At 41.5% G+C, this 16320-nt stretch overlaps 1 pseudogene; it reads left to right on the forward strand.

Moving 5' to 3' along the window:
• The first annotated feature begins 207 nt into the window (after positions 1-207).
• On the forward strand, positions 208-15654 carry LOC136465907 (uncharacterized; annotated as a pseudogene).
• The last annotated feature ends 666 nt before the right edge of the window (positions 15655-16320 follow it).

A 16320-nucleotide genomic window follows, 5' to 3' on the forward strand; every position in this document is an offset into this window, starting at 1 on the left:
TATATATCATTTCAGTTATGAATTAATGACATACATGTTTCATATACCTTAATTATTTTAGAAAAAATTAATATGTACATCTTTTAGCTCTCGATGGATAGTTCAGATGCAAAGGTTTGGAAAGAAAATAGAGGCCCCTTAGAAGATATTGTACAAACAGAAAATTCTAGTGAGCCTATGAATGATTCTAGATGGTTGCTAGAAAGCATGAGTACAGAAGTTATCCACGAAGCTCTACCAGTTGACCAGGGCTTTAGCACGACCTGTGATGAAAAGGCCCTATCAACTTTTAGGGTAGATCCGACGGGAGAAAAAAGACTTTCGAAAATCATAATCGTACAAAATAAACCCAAAAAATCTATGTCTTCACCGGTTGCCCCAGAAGGTATTGATATTTTCTCTTTGATGGATTAACCTCGAAAAATTGCTAACTATTGTTGTATACTTTAATTTAATCCTCTTTTTTAGATTATGTTTGTACCAATACTGATAGAGCCATAATTGAATCTGTCAAAAAAATTCCATCTTCACCTGGGAATGAGGAGCTTGCGCTCATAGATGATGTTCTGGTGTCGAGAAACCACATAGAATGTCTTTTTCAGCCATATGAATACTTGTCTAACGAGGTAACAGATGCAAGTTATAATACTCAATTAAACATTATCAACTTCAATGCTCTTTCTCTCTAATGGTAAAATATATACAGGTCATAGATGCTTATATTAAACTGCTGAAGGCCCAGGAGGGTTTGAAAAAGAGGCCATGAGGTACAGTCTATCTTGAAACTGCGTGCTTAGTTGCAAACATGAAGTAGGATGGAGAAAAGGACGAGACCATTGAAGCTAATTACCTTAACCGTGGCACTTCACAGTGTCCTGGTTTAGTTCAAAGGGTGCTAGCTTAGTTGAAGCATGACATGGTAGCAATTTTTTTAAACGATCTATTGGTTTTTTATTATCAATTTTTTATGTCTGGCAAAATGTTTATTGTTTGGTTTGATAGGTGTTCCTTCCAATAAATGTTACAAATACATATTGGTTCCTTGCTGTTATAAACGCCGACAAACATGAGGTTCAGGTGCTAGACTCTTTGGGCGAGATGTTTGGACGTGTTGACCTTAATAAAATTATGGGTATTTCCTAACACAGCTATTTGTACACATTTTATATTTTAGAAATGCTGATTGAATCGTTCTTCTATGAACAAATAGCAAGGTGGATTGCGGAAACAAATATATTTCATATTGGAGGAGATAGGCCCGAAAGAGCACAAATAGCTAGATGTTGAGGTTGATACCTGGTCGGTTAGGGAGATTTTCCGCGGCAAATTATTACAAACAAATGGTACGTTAGAAATAATGGCATGTCATATAAGTTGAATTTTTTGTGTCTTTGCCTTTTTGATCTAATGTGAGCTTGAACCTCTGTTAATGTTGTATGTAGTTTTTCAAGCAGTTTATTCTTAATAAACTTTATGGAGTATTGGACTAGGAACGATTTGTCAGACGAGTTCAATCAGGTAAACTATGCGTCTTACCATAAGTTATGAGTGTGCACTAGCTATGGGTTTTTAATTAATAATTAATTAGGTTCATACTATCGTGCAGGATGATATGAAATAATTTAGATTGAAGCTTGCAACGATCTTGCTATCGTCAGAGTTAAACAAACGAAAGGGTGCTCCATATCTTGATAGAGATGAAAATATTGGAAGCCCAAACGACTGTGCCATAATAGAGAATCCAAAGATGGCCGATCAAGTGTTCACGAAAAAAAGAAAACATTATGAGGAGGACGAATGCTTAGTGGTTCAAACGGGCGCCCCTCAACATATACAAACTCAGAATAAATCCCCACAAGTCCATGCCAATCAAGACCCTGATGAGTTTTAGGCATTTGAGGCCATGAAAGACATGCCAATGAACAATGAAGAGATGACTGAGTTACTGTGTGACTACGTCATGGCAATTCAGGATGAAGCGACGTTGAAGTAAGCTACATGCTTATTTTAATTACTTTATTTACTAATAATAGTGTGCTATCTTATACGACGAAAACCATTATCTATGTCTAATGCTTTGCAAGAAGCCTTGGGTCAAAGGTTTTTATCCCTCCATGATTGCTGTCACACCCAATTTTAAGGATAAAATTGAATGCACTAACTCATGTGTGTCCAGGGATCAATCACACACAAAAGCTGATAAATTACATAAAGTATTATCATGGTGTCTCTTACATCAAGAATCATAATATAACTTAGTCTTATACATCACAGCGGAAAATAAAAGGTAACTCTCTCATGTGGAACACCATCACAGGGAAGGTCAACTGGCTGACTACAAGCCTAAAAATCCTCAGGAAATTCTTTATACCCGTTGTCATCTGTTACTTATCCGGGATTTTTACCCAAATAAAGAAAATAAACAAGCGTAAGTACATCCCGTACTTAACAAGTTAATATGGGGTTATGAAGCTCAAAAAGGTTGACACTGGTTTACTGCAGTTAGCATTTTGAGTAAGACAAGCTTTTATTATCAGGTATTATCAAATTATGCTTAAGCTCCCATTTAATCCCATATGAACATATATCAGGGTCAAGTGTATCATATATCATCCTAGAACATCTTAAATGATCATCAACAAGTAACCAGTTATTCTATGAGTTTTTTTGGGCACTCGTGACCGTGAGCACGACTGTTATAATAGTTTGTTACCCTCTACAGAGGTGGTGCACATTCACCGCGAGTCGTGATTTCCATATGCCCGGGTTAATTACTCTCTGCAGAGGCGGTTGTGGCTGCGCTAGGCGCAGGCGTTTTTGAGTCGTGCGGGAGGAAGGGGGAGGAGCTGACAGGCGGGGCCAGGATGTCAGCCGCTGAAGAGGGAAGGGGGAGGCACGGCGGTTGCCCGCTGGTGCTGGGCCAGCGTGGAGTGCTAGGGGGAGGCCAAGCTAGGCTGGCGCGGTGGGAAGAAAAGGCCTGAGGGCCGAAAACAGAGAAGGGGGAAGAGAAATAATAAAACTCCTTTTCTATTTCCTAAAACATATTTTCAAAACCAATTCCAATTCAAATTTTAATTCTCCTTGAAATTTTTTTGATCAATACCAAACATTCACAAAATAATATGCAGCGACATGAATGCACATACATGTTACTATTTTATGATAAATTTTAAATTCATGAGAATTTATTTATTTCTATATTTCATGAGCACAAAATACAGAATTAAATCATTTTAAGCCTATTTTCCAAAAGAGGCAAATTTTGGGTGTTACAATTCTACCCTCCTTAAGATGAATCTCGTCCTCGAGATTTGGATGATTGCTTACTCAAACAGTTGTGGGTAAGACTTTCTCAGATCCTCTTCTCTTTCCCAAGTAGCTTCATCCTCTATATACCAATTCCACTGCATCTTGCACATCTTTATAGTTCGGCTTCTTGTAACTCTTTTAGTAGTTTCCAAGATCTTTATTGGATACTCTTCATAAGTAAGATCTTCCTTAACAGCAAGTGCTTCCAAAGGAATTTGCTCTTCTGGTACCCTCAAACACTTTTTCAATTGGGAAACATGGAACACATCGTGCACACCTGACAAACCCTCAGGCAGTTCCAACTGATAAGATACTTCTCCAGGTCTCTCTAGGATCTCAAAAGGTCCTATATACCTTAGTGCTAACTTTCCCTTCATATTGAATCTTTTCACACTTCTCATTGGTGACACCTTCAAGTACACATAATCACCAGCTTCGAAAGTCAGCTCTCTTCTGTGAGTATCAGCGTAACTCTTCTGTCGGGACTGAGCCACTCTCAAATTGTCTCTAATCATTCTCACATGTTCTTCCGCGTCTCTAAGGACATCAGGTCCAAACACTTGAGTTTCTTCGATCTGATTCCAGAACAAAGGCGTTCTACATTTACGTCCATACAACGCCTCGAAAGGTGCCATCTTGAGACTCTTCTGATAACTGTTGTTGTACGAGAACTCTGCGTATGGCAGACTCTTATCCCAACTATCACCATACTGTAGTGCACAAGCTCTCAACATATCTTCCAAAATCTGGTTGATCCTTTCAGTCTGTCCATCAGTTTGCGGGTGGTAAGCAGAACTGAAATTCAACTTTGTCCCCAAAGATTTATGTACTTTATGCTAGAATTGCGATGTAAACTGAGTGCCTCTATCAGACACAATTTTCTTGGGAACACCATGTAAGCACACTATTCTTTCCATGTACAACTCTGCTAGTCTTGCACCCATATAGGTAGTCTTGACTGGTAAAAAGTGAGCAACCTTGGTGAGTCGATCCACTATTACCCATATTGAATCATAACCTCTTTGAGTGTGGGGCAATCCTACGATAAAATCCATACCAACTTCTTCCCATTTCCATTCAGGAATCTTCATTGGTTGTAGTAACCCTGTAGGTCTTTGATGCTCAGCTTTCACTCTTTGACAAGTGTCACACAAAGCCACATACTCTGCCACATCTCTCTTCAAACCATACCACCAATACTTCTCCTTGAGATCTAAATACATCTTCGTACTTTCGAGATGTATAGAATAAGTAGACTCATGGGCCTCTTGCAGAATTGCATCATGGATAGCCTTCACTTCAGGTACACATATCCTTTTTCTGAACCAAAGAGTGCCATTCTCATCCATTCTGAATTCTGGTGCCTTTCCAAGCACCACATTCTCTCCTATCTCCTTAAGTTTTTCATCCTTCAATTGACCTTTACGTATCTCTTGTTCCAATGTAGGCTCTATCACCAATTCCATTGCATTAGTGACAAGGCTCAAGTTGAGATACTCCATTTCAGCACACAACTCTGCTGACATAGATGTCATCTGAAGTCCATTGGCATAGCTTTTTTAGCTAAGTGCATCAGCTACGACGTTTGCTTTTCCCGGGTGATAATGCACTTCCAAATCATACTCTTTGATCAATTCTAACCAGCAACGTTGTCTCAGATTCAGATCTGATTGGGTAAAGATATACTTCAAACTCTTATGATCTGTATAGATATCACTCTTATGCCCAATTAGATAATGTCTCTAGATCTTTAAAGCATGAACCACAGCTGCCAATTCCAAGTCATGAGTAGGGTAATTCAACTCATGCTTCCTCAACTGTCTAGATGCATATGCCACCACTCTTCCTTCTTGCATAAGCACATATCCAAGGCCCAAACGGGATGCATCACAATATATAGAGAAGTTCTTGCTTAAATCGGGCAGAATTAATACTGGAGCTATAGTCAATCTCTTCTTTAGCTCATCAAAGTTTGCCTGGCATTTATCCTACCATACATACTTAGCATTCTTTTCTAACAGAGCTGTCATAGGCTTGGCTAGCTTGGAAAAACCTTCAATGAACCTTCTACAGTATGCAGCCAATCCCAAAAAACTACGAATCTCACTTACAGTGGTTGGTGGTTTCCAATTCAATACATCTTGCACTTTGCCCGGATCCACTGCTATTCCACCATTGGAGACAACATGACCCAGAAAAGAGACTTCCTTCAACCAAGACTCACACTTGCTCCGCTTAGCGTATAACTTATGTTCTCTAAGCTTTTGCAAGACTAACCTTATATGTTCAGCATGTTCTTCTTCAGTCTTGGAGAATATCAGTATGTCATCTATGAATACCACCACAAATTTATCTATAAACTCCATGAACACCTTATTCATCAGATACATGAAGTATGCAGGTGCATTGGTCAATCCAAAAGACATAACGGTATACTCATACAATCCATACCATGTAGTGAATGTTGTCTTGGGTATGTTCGAGTTTCAAATCTTTAGCTGATGGTACCCTGAGCGGAGATCAATCTTAGAGAACACATGGGCTCCTCTCAACTGATCAAACAAATCATCAGTCCTAGGCAAAGGGTATTTATTCTTGATTGTAACCTCATTAAGTGAACGGTAATCCACACACATCCGTTGACTACCATCCTTCTTATCCACAAAGATCACAGGTGCCCCCCATGGGGAAGAACTAGGGCGTATGAAACCTTTTTCTTGCAACTCTTTTAGTTGTTTCTTAAGCTCTTCTAATTCATTAACCCCCATTCTATATGGACATTTAGCTATTGGTGCAGTTCTAGGTAATAACTCAATAATGAATTCAATGTCTTGGTCAGGTGGCATACCTGGCAAGTCATCGGGGAAGACATCCGGGAACTCCTCCACGACATGATCTTGTTTATTGGCTTCACCATCTAGCTGGTTCACTGTGGTTGTAGGCTGAGCTTGCACTACCACTTCTACACATATTCTATCTCCACTGAGTAATGTCACAACCATAGATTTCTCCTGACACTGAATCACTGCCTGATGTTGTTTCATCCAATCCATTCCCAGAATAAGATCAATTCCCGCTGTTCTCAACACAATTGGTTTCACTTTGAAGTCTACCCCTCTTAAGGAAATGCTAGTTGAGGGACTCCAATACGAAGCAGGCATACTACCTCCTGGTGACTCTTATCCCAACTATCACCATACTGTAGTGCATAAGCTCTCAACATATCTTCTAAAATCTGGTTGATCTTTTTAGTCTGTCCATCAGTTTGCAGGTGGTAAGCAGAACTAAAATTCAACTTTGTCCCCAAAGATTTATGTACTTTATGCCAGAATTGCGATGTAAACTGAGTGTCTCTATCAGACACAATTTTCTTGGGAACACCATGTAAGCACACTATTCTTTCTATGTACAACTCTGCTAGTCTTGCACCCGTATAGGTAGTCTTGACTGGTAAAAAGTGAGCAACCTTGGTGAGTCGATCCACTATTACCCATATTGAATCATAACCTCTTTGAGTGTGGGGCAATCCTACGATAAAATCCATACCAACTTCTTCCCATTTCCATTCAGGAATCTTCATTGGTTGTAGTAACCCTGTAGGTCTTTGATGCTCAGCTTTCACTCTTTGACAAGTGTCACACAAAGCCACATACTCTGCCACATCTCTCTTCAAACCATACCACCAATACTTCTCCTTGAGATCCAAATACATCTTCATACTTCCGGGATGTATAGAATAAGCAGACTCATGGGCCTCTTGCAGAATTGCATCACGGATAGCCTTCACTTCAGGTACACATATCATTTTTCCGAACCAAAGAGTGCCATTCTCATCCATTCTGAATTCTGGTGCCTTTCCAAGCACTACATTCTCTCCTATCTCCTTAAGTTTTTCATCCTCCAATTGACCTTTGCGTATCTCTTGTTCCAATGTAGGCTCTATCACCAATTCCATTGCATTAGTGACAAGGCTTAAGTTGAGATACTCCATTTCAGCACACAACTCTATTGACATAGATGTCATCTGAAGTCCATTGGCATATCTCTTTCAGCTAAGTGCATCAGCTACGACGTTTGCTTTTCTCGGGTGATAATGCACTTCCAAATCATAGTCTTTGATCAATTCTAACCAGCGACATTGTCTCAAATTCAGATCTAATTGGGTAAAGATATAATTTAAACTCTTATAATCTGTATAGATATCACTCTTATACCCAATTAGATAATGTCTCCAGATCTTCAAAGCATGAACCACAGCTGCCAATTCCAAGTCATGAGTAGGGTAATTCAACTCATGCTTCCTCAACTGTCTAGATGCATATACCACCACTCTTCCTTCTTGCATAAGCACACATCCAAGGCCCAAATGGGATGCATCACAATATATAGAGAAGTTCTTGCTTAAATCGGGTAGAATTAATACTGGAGCTATAGTCAATCTCTTCTTTAGCTCATCAAAGTTTGCCTGGCATTTATCCGACCATACATACTTAGCATTCTTTTCTAACAGAGCTGTCATAGGCTTGGCTAGCTTGGAAAAACCTTCAATGAACCTTCTATAGTATCCAGCCAATCCCAAAAAACTATGAATCTCACTTACAGTGGTTGGTGGTTTTCAATTCAATACATCTTGCACTTTGCCCGGATCCACTGCTATTCCACCATTGGAGACAACATGACCCAGAAAAGAGACTTCCTTCAACCAAAACCCACACTTGCTCTGCTTAGCGTACAACTTATGTTCTCTAAGCTTTTGCAAGACTAACCTTATATGTTCAGCATGTTCTTCTTCAGTATTGGAGAATATCAGTATGTCATCTATGAATACCACCACAAATTTATCCAGAAACTCCATGAACACCTTATTCATCAGGTACATGAAGTATGCAGGTGCATTAGTCAATCCAAAAGACATAATGGTATACTCATACAATCCATACCGTGTAGTGAATGTTGTCTTGGGTATGTTCGAGTTTCGAATCTTTAGCTGATGGTACCCTGAGCGGAGATCAATCTTAGAGAACACATGGGCTCCTCTCAACTAATCAAACAAATCATCAGTCCTAGGCAAAGGGTATTTATTCTTGATTGTAACCTCATTAAGTGAACGGTAATCCACACACATTCGTTGACTACCATCCTTCTTATCTACAAAGATCACAGGTGCCCCCATGGGGAAGAACTGGGGCGTATGAAACCTTTTTCTTGCAACTCTTTTAGTTGTTTCTTAAGCTCTTCTAATTCATTAACCCCCATTCTATATGGATGTTTAGCTATTGGTGTAGTTCTAGGTAATAACTCAATAATGAATTCAATGTCTCGGTCAGGTGGCATACCTGGCAAGTCATCGAGGAAGACATCCGGGAACTCCTCCATGACACGATCTTGTTTATTGGCTTCACCATCTAGCTGGTTCACTGTGGTTGTAGGCTGAGCTTGCACTACCACTTCTACACAAATTCTATCTCCACTGAGTGATGTCACAATCATAGATTTCTCCTGACACTAAATCACTGCCTGATGTTGTTTCATCCAATCCATTCCCAGAATAAGATTAATTCCCACTGTTCTCAACATAATTGGTTTCACTTTGAAGTCTACCCCCCTTAAGGAAATGCTAGTTGAGGGACTCCAATACAAAGCGGGCATACTACCTCCCGGTGAATTTACTAGTATGGGGTTTTTCATGGCACACAAAGGTATGCTAAGCATTCTAACAAAAGCTTAGGAAATAAAAGAATGCGAAGCACCAGAATCAAAAAGTACTGTAGCAGAGATAGAGTTGACGCTAAACGTACCCAACATGACCTCGGGCGTCTCCTGAGCTGCATCAGATGACACATAATTCACCTTCGTAGTGTGAGGTGGTCGGGCGTTGAACTTCTGATTGCTAGTCTGGTTCTGAGGTGCTTGTTGGTTCTGCTTCTTAGGACACTGATGAGCATAGTGACCTACTTCTCCGCAGCGGTAGCAGGCATTGGGGTTATTGGGTGCACCACTCTTCACAGGAGCATTGTTGGATGGTCCCTGGCGTGTTGCCGGATTGCCAATCTATTGTAGGGGACGCTGATTACCATACTGTTGCTGATATTGAGGGCGTTGCTAGAACTGATTTCGTTGAGGATACTGACCACGGTTTCCCTGGTTAGATGGTCCTTGATTCCTTTGCTAAAAACCTTGCTATGGATATGCACGCAGGTGGGTGTTACTTCCAGAAGCTTGCCCTTGAAGCCTCCTCTTCTTGACTTCCATCTCTTTGCGCTTATCATCGATCACAATAGCGTGGTTCACTAATGACTGAAAGTTGGGGTAGGTGTTGGACATCAGTTGAAGCTGCAGTCCATCATAGAGTCCCTTGAGGAAACGACATTGCTTATCCTTGTCCTCAGCCACATCATTTGGAGCATAGCGTGACAGTTGAGCAAACTTGTCACAATACTCCACCACAGTCATGGATCCTTGTTTGAGGGACCTAAATTCCTCCTGCTTCAATTCCACGAGTCCATCAAGGATATGATAAGACCATAAATTGTCCTTGAGTTCCTGCCAGGTAATAGCAGGAGCATTGTTGGGACGTCCATACTGGAAAGAATCCTACCAATCCTAAGCTGCTCCCTGGAGTTGACCAGAAGCATACAACACCTTCTCAAGATCGTTGCATTGTGCTATGTTATGTTGCTTTTCTACTGCACGCAACCAATCATCTGCCTCCATAGGGTCTGAAGCATAAGTGAACACCGGTGGACGACCCTTCATAAACTCTCCACGCTTATCTCTGACCTGAACAGGCGGTGGTCCTCTTGTAGGTTCATTGTCCAAGCGCTGCATCATAGCTTGCATCAACTGCGCTTGCATTCCCAATATTTGTTCCATGGTCACAGGTGGCGGTGGTGGTGGATTTATGAGAGCATCACGTCCATGACCACGGCCTCTGCCTCTTCCTCCTCTTGCGGCCATCTATTTTCCAACAAATGCGCAAAATTTAGAGATTTTCCAAATTATAGAGAGCTTATAAAAGATAAGAAACAATGCTGAGAATTTTCTGGATAAGATTCAAATTCAGTAGTTCAGTAAAACTATTATAACTCGAGTTTCAGAGATCCAACAGAGGTGTACCAAGAATTGTTTGAAAGCTTAGGAGATCAGCTACAACTTTTATTTAGATCACTTTTACAGATTCTAACACACACATGGTCAAAAGTAGAGCTAAACCGAATCTGTTCTGGGTTCCAGACTGTGCAGGAACATCAACTTATGACAGCTAGATCTCACAAACCTGGATAGCTATTGACGTGATTCTAGAGACATTTGAAAGATACAGAAGTCTAGTTATCTCCACAAAAATTTCAGAATTTTTGACGGCCCAGATTTCGAGATACAAGATAAAGAACACAGGGTGCTCTAGAAATCAGCACAGCAGAGATAAGATCAAGCAAACCATCTGCATTAAGATTTCATCTAATCTTAAGGTTCCAATCTAAGGAAGTTGTGGACATGCCCACAAACTTCTAGCAAACAACCAAGCTCCAAATCAACCAAGTTCACAAATTAAAACATCTAATCATCCAAGTTCACAAGACCAAACAAAACTAAATATGAAACACAAACTAACGACGTGGTAATCTAAATCAAGGCACCTAACACCTATGGAGCGGTGTCAATCATGGTGAAGGACCAGCGCTTCTTCTTGTAGATTGATGGCTGCCCAAGTTGAGCTCAAAGTTCATCCACTTGCTTCTAGAGGCGTCTCTCAGCCCTCTAGGATGCACACAGTTCTCCTTTGACTTCCTCATCCACCCCTGCATAGCATGGACATGCTGCACCGTTGCTTCCAGAGTTGGGTCACTCTCTGGTGGAGCCAAGACCTACCAAACACCCTCATGATCATTGCGAGGAAGGAACCTGAAACGATCCTCCCTCATGGCCTCAAAGCGATGACCATGGGAGTAGATGTAAGCGTCCTGCGCTGCATCTTCCATACCATCCAAGGCATGGGCCCTTCTAGCAGTGGCACGGTGGACAGTCTCCACCTCATGTCCATTCTTGATGTCGTTCCAGGCGGTGATCACTAGCTCTACCTTCTAGAAGGTGGCCTCCAATGGATGCTGGTACTCTGCACAGTGGTAGCTGATGGAGGCGTGTAGGTTGGGGTAGTAGTCGTCCAGCACGTGAGTGAGGAGGGTGTGGTAGTAGGCCATCTCTGGGGCTGGCTTGAAGTAGTACTTGCACTTCCAGCCTATCTCCTCATCCACCACAGGGACAACTGGGGATGGTGTAGGTGTAGGTGAAGTAGCCGATGACTCCTCAGGTGTAGCTACGATAGGATAGACCGGTGCGACAGCTGGAGTAGGAGCAGGTGCAGGTGTCGGGGTAGCCATCTCCTCATCGTCAAAGATGATCACAATCTCCTTCTCCGCCTGTGGAGCACGTGGGGTGAACAGGGCACGATAGCCAGCAGTGCTGAGGCGGGCAGTCTTCGGGTTATGAGATATCTATAGATTTAAAGTGAGATAGAATTAGAATCAACAATTTTATATAATAGATTAAGGTATGAAAAGCATAAATGTTTTAATAAAATAACAAGAATAAGACAGTAAGCAAGAAACCAGAGGAGCAAAGATGCTAAAACGACCGTTTCTAACTAGGCTTGCATCCTACAGTCAACACATCTCTGATACCAATTTGTCACACCCAATTTTAAGGATAAAATTAATGCACTAACTCATGTGTGCCCAAGGATCAATCACACACACAAGGTGACAAATTACATAAAGTATCATCATGGTGTCTCTTACATCAAGAATCATAATATAACTTAGTCTTATACATCACAGTGGAAAATAAAAGGTAACTCTCTCACGTGGAACACCATCACAGGAAGGTCAACTGGTTGACCACAAGCCTAAAAATCCTCATACCCGTTGTCATCTATTACCCATCCGGGATTTTTATCCAAATAAAGAAAATAAACAAGCGTAAGTACATCCCGTACTTAACAAGTTAACATGGGGTTATGAAGCTCAAAAAGGTTGACACTGGTTTACCGCAGTTAGCATTTTGAGTAAGACAAGCTTTTATTACCAGGTATTATTAAATTATGCTTAAGCTCCCATTTAATCCCATATGAACATATATAAGGGTCAAGTGTATCATATATCATCATAGAACATCTTAAATGATCATCAACAAGTAACCGGTTATTCTGTGAGTTTTCCGGGCCGCTCGTGACCGTGAGCACGGCTGTTATAACAGTTTGTTACCCTCTGCAGAGGTGGTGCACATTCACCATGAGTCGTGATTCCCATATGCCCGGGTTAATTACTCCCATGTCACTCCCAAGGTGAGCGGGCAGGGTACACTATGAAGCCATTTCATAGGTTTCTCTAACAAGTTAGGGCTGGTAGGTTTCCTTGGCAGGCAGATGTAGGAACCCTCCCTTTCCTATGGCACATATCCATCGCGGCTATACACATAGGTACAGAGGCAGCCCTATACCCAACGTGGTAAGCCCCTTTTGCACCATAAAGGTAACCTCTAACAAGCTAGAAAATGTCCTATTACTGAGCTAAAGTCAGAGCCATATGACTCTCCCGGTTGCACTATCAGTCCTAGCTTTTGCCGACAGATAAGTCCTTATGGAGGGCCAGGAGCAACATGATCCAAAGTCATTTGCACCTTCGCCCTATGGATCAGTTGTTATAAATCATGTTATACTTTTAGTTCCATAGAACCATTCATCATCATGTAGATCATATTCAGTTAGAGCACTAGCAATCTACCCATATGCAATTAACCCATAGGAGTCAAGGGAACAAGTCATCAATGACTAGAATGTCCTTATGGTTACCAAAATTAGACATATGCACATGAGTAAATGATTAATGTGAATAGGACATCAAGGTAGGCCCATGCTATACTTGCCTTAGTTCACAAACTCTTGCTGGTCCTGCTGGTCGTCGAAGAATTCTTGGTCTCCAACGTTCTCCTCACCGTCTGAACGCGACCAACACGGCACATACAACATTCTAAAGGCATTCATACAAAGCAAACATTCCTATAATTAGAATAGTACACCAACAATATAGAAAATAGGATAAAATGTTTGTGAAAATAATCTACGTCTCGCTATGATCACGTCAACGCAAAGTTCCCGAAAAACGGAGCTAAAATGCGAAAGTTATGATTTAAATGGGATTTCCTATAGCAATATATTTAATTAAATCTAACCATAAATTTAAAAGTTACAAACTTGATTAACAGTGGTACTAACGCGTAGATTATGAAATTATGAAGCTAACGCAATTGGAACGGGTTAATTCGGAGCTAAAACGACGATTTTATAAGCAAAACAGTACAAATGGTATTTCTGTAAATACTGAAAACGTATTTTAGACTAAAGCAGTGAACTTTACGCTTTCAAAACGAGAATGCGTACTCGGGGAAATACGCTAAGGACGGCGGGTTCTATTACGTGAAATCAGGGGGGTTCTTTAGCAAAACTACCCTACGAAGGGGTATCGGCCAACGGTGGCCGTCGGATTTGAAATGAACGGCCAGAAATAGATCTGGGGAGAGAAAAGAAGGGGTGGCCGGCCGGAACAGTGGCAGCCGCGGCGGCTCAGCCATGAATAGCGACGAGAGCTCGCCGTCGTGCGGGAAACTCAACCTATGGCCACAGGGTGCCCAACCGAAGGCACCAGGGAAGAGAGGGGGGGGGGTGCGGCGAACTCTCCTAGGCCGATAGAGTGGCCGGAGGGTGCGACCGTGGCGGTGGTGGCCATGGCCAGCGGCCGGAGGTTGACGGCGCTCGTGGATAGGGCTCTAGAAGCTGTGAAACATGAAATTAATGGCATGGTACGAAGGAGGGGAGCATGGGGGTCTCACCGCGGGGAAGAAAGTGGTTGGAGACGGCTCGGGGAAGGCGGGCTGCGCGGTGGTTCCGAGCTCGGTGAATGGCGGATCACGGCGTCCACGACACGATAGTTTCCTCGGGCACGGGCGACGCGAGAGGGAGTGGGGAGAGGCAGCAGGGGGGCGGCTCGGGCGTGGGCTCTGTTTTGTAGAGGTAGGGGCGTGGGTGACGCTCCCACGATCGAGGACGTGGGCGGCGGTTGCGGCTGCACCAGGCGCGGGCGGTTCCGAGTCACGCGGGAGGAAGGGGGAGGAGCTGACTAGGCGGGGCCAGGATGTCAGCCGCTGAAGAGGGAAGGGGGAGGCGTGGTGGTGGCCCGCTGGTGCTGGGCCGGCGCGGAGCTAGGTCGGCGCGGAGCGCCAAGAGGAGGCCGAGCTGGGCTGGCGCTGGTGGGGAAGAAAAGGTCTGCGGGCCGAAAACAGAGAAGGGGGAAGAGAAATAATAAAACTCCTTTTCTATTTCCTAAAACATATTTTCAAAACCAATTCCAATTCAAATTTCAATTCTCTTTGAATTTTTTTTGATCAATACCGAACATTCACAAAATAATATGCAGCTGACATGAATGCACATACATGTTACTATTTTATGATAAATTTTAAATTCATGAGAATTTATTTATTTCTACTATTTCATGAGCACAAAATACAGAATTAAATCATTTTAAACCTATTTTCTAAAAGAGACAAATTTTGGGTGTTACAATTGCCCTAAGTGTCAAGGACCTATAAGAGTTGTTAATGAACAATCGAGACATCTCTAAGAACTGTTTCAACTTAGGTGTCCGTTTTCAGGCAACTAGAGAGTACAATACAATTAAAAAATATAATAGTATTACGAAGCATCACATGGACCTGAGATTCTGTGTAAGCATATTTTTAAAATTCTTATCATGCTATATTATATTGTCTTATTTATTGTTCTCCTAATTATATTAAGTAGGCCAAGTTATACTAATCCTGACTCTCGATATCCTTCTCTTCCAGAAAATGCGTGCTTTAACAAAAATACCATAATACCGTAAAAAATACACTAAGAAAGAAATGGCTGCTGCGATTGGTGTATGTGAGGATATGGAATACAGCTTAGCACCAAACAGATATGTAAATCGCTTGCTCCTGCTTTTATTACTTGTTTCCTATATACTATTCTAAATGCTATCATATTTGCAGTTTCTTTTGCCATGGCTACGCGTTCGAAAGTATATGCTTTATGTTTCCGATCAGAAGGAGAAGATGCTTATCATGATTGATTCTAGACCTATTGAAGACTAGTGTAAAGACACACCAACGCTGATGTATGCCAGGTACACTTTTGGATTTACCTTGCAGTACACGGACTCAATGAATGTACATATTCCTAGATGGAATGAGGATGTCTTCAAATGGAAATTCATATGGGAAGGAAACATTGCAGAGAACATAGATGGGTAACTAACGCAGAGTCACTATGGCTTGTAATAATAATACCTACGATTTAACTATTTCTATATATCGCTGATCGTGAATCTTGCCACAAACACTTAAGTGGATATCTTATTCTACAATATATGTCTACGTGGAATAAACTAAAAGCCACATATATTTATACGGTGAGTATAACACTTTGTTTTAAGTTTTTATGAAAGATTTTTTCAAGAGACGCAGTATTACCCATGCGACAGGCAATAATATTGACATATATACTCGAGCCTGTGTACATGATGGTATGTAGATGTGGCAGAACTTATTCGTGGATTTATTGGCGTACGAAAGAAATGGATATCGGAGATTTATTCCTGCCGATATAAAATATTATCTTAGGCGCATCACGGAAAGGTCTATAAAGTCGAGTTTGTAAGCATGTGACGCCGCGCTCTCCATGACTGTTAATTTCACAAACTTTGCTTTTTGGATTAACTATAACTTTAACGTTGATATTTAATTTTTACAGTATTATTATTTTATCGTGCAATCCATGTATTTTTAAGTAATAAAGTTAGCTATCCTGTAGCAACGCACATACACGTTACCTAGTTAAAAAAAAAGCTGGAAGGCACGCTTTTTTCGACTTCGTGAGCCAGCCAAGAGCCCGAGACCAGCTAAGTCGGCCCATCCCAT

This window comes from Miscanthus floridulus, chromosome 7 (genome assembly GCF_019320115.1).
Source record: "Miscanthus floridulus cultivar M001 chromosome 7, ASM1932011v1, whole genome shotgun sequence".
NCBI classification, from domain to species: domain Eukaryota; kingdom Viridiplantae; phylum Streptophyta; class Magnoliopsida; order Poales; family Poaceae; genus Miscanthus; species Miscanthus floridulus.